At 32.8% G+C, this 1084-nt stretch overlaps 1 protein-coding gene across 50 annotated transcripts in view; it reads right to left on the bottom strand.

Annotated features, from left to right (window-relative positions):
- Nucleotides 1-600: 600 nt before the first annotated feature.
- RBFOX1 (RNA binding fox-1 homolog 1) overlaps nt 601-1084 on the bottom strand; it is an 881332-nt gene continuing 880848 nt past the window's right edge. For all 50 annotated transcript variants that reach the window (XM_068698951.1, XM_068698955.1, XM_068698956.1 and 47 more), the window contains one exon: nt 601-1084. This exon is cut by the window's right edge. The gene's annotated coding sequence lies outside the window, so the exon portion shown is untranslated.

Here is a 1084-nt window from a genome sequence, read left to right as displayed (position 1 = left end):
AGTGAAAACATTCCCATTATATATTGCAAAAAAATTTTCAAATGTTTTTCTAACATAACTATTTTAGACATACATTTTAAAATGACTACTAGGAGTACTGTAGGACCTTTATAAACAAAATAGTTGCTAATATGGGCTGCACCCTCAAACTTTCAGGATTATTTTAATAGTCTAAAATGCCATACAATCATGTGAAGAGTGGGAGTTGTAAAGCCATTTCATGAAAATTAAAATTGCAAATAATTTCTGTTATTCTCCACATTAGACATTTTGTGTGTGCAATTCCAGAAACAATGCATCATCAACACTTGAATTGGAAACCTAACACCTCGTAAACATTTTAAAGGTGCTTTATCTTGCTGTTTAAATTAAATATACTTTTTTTTTTTTTTTTTTTTTTTTTTTAATTGGAGGTTTGTCTCAAATATCTTAGATAAGAAATGTGGGGATTGAACTCTTAATAAATTTCAGTTCAATCCCTCAGTAGTATAAATATATGTTACTACCCCATTTTTCATTTATTAATATAGTCTCTTTCTCTCTGTTTTAATTTTAAAGATAATTTATTTTTTCATTCTTAGATATAAATGCTACAGAAACTTTGTTTTCAAATCTTGTGAAACTTTATTGATGGTTATTGTTCAACTGATCATATTGCATGCACATACGATGACAAAGAGAAAGCCTGATCACAAACACTTTTTTTAAAGCAGAGTTGTTATAGCAAGTTGGCAGGTTCACAGCGGTGAGTTGATAATTTACTAAAGTGCTTGCCGGTAGGCATGCACATTACACATGAGGATATAACTATCTGCAGCAAAACTGTTGCAAGACAGTTTTCTGCTTTATTTATTTAAATACAAAAACAAGAAGACCCGTGACAAACACCCCAACTTAGGTTAACTTGTAAACAGGACAACATGGAAAGAGTCCAAACATATGCACAGACAAACTGCAATTTTTCAACTATGCTTGAAACTGCCACCCTGGCATTTGCTCAGCTGCACGTGCCAGAGACCCAGACAAGCAGCCTTCTCTGTTCAGTGCACAGTCAGAAGAAGGTCCCTCTTTTGTCCCAGTTGAA

The sequence above is a fragment of the Anas acuta genome, chromosome 15, assembly GCF_963932015.1.
Source record: "Anas acuta chromosome 15, bAnaAcu1.1, whole genome shotgun sequence".
Classification (NCBI taxonomy): Eukaryota; Metazoa; Chordata; class Aves; order Anseriformes; family Anatidae; genus Anas; species Anas acuta.
The sequence above is the reverse complement of the archived record's forward strand: the minus strand, read 5'-3'. Positions and strand labels throughout refer to the sequence as shown.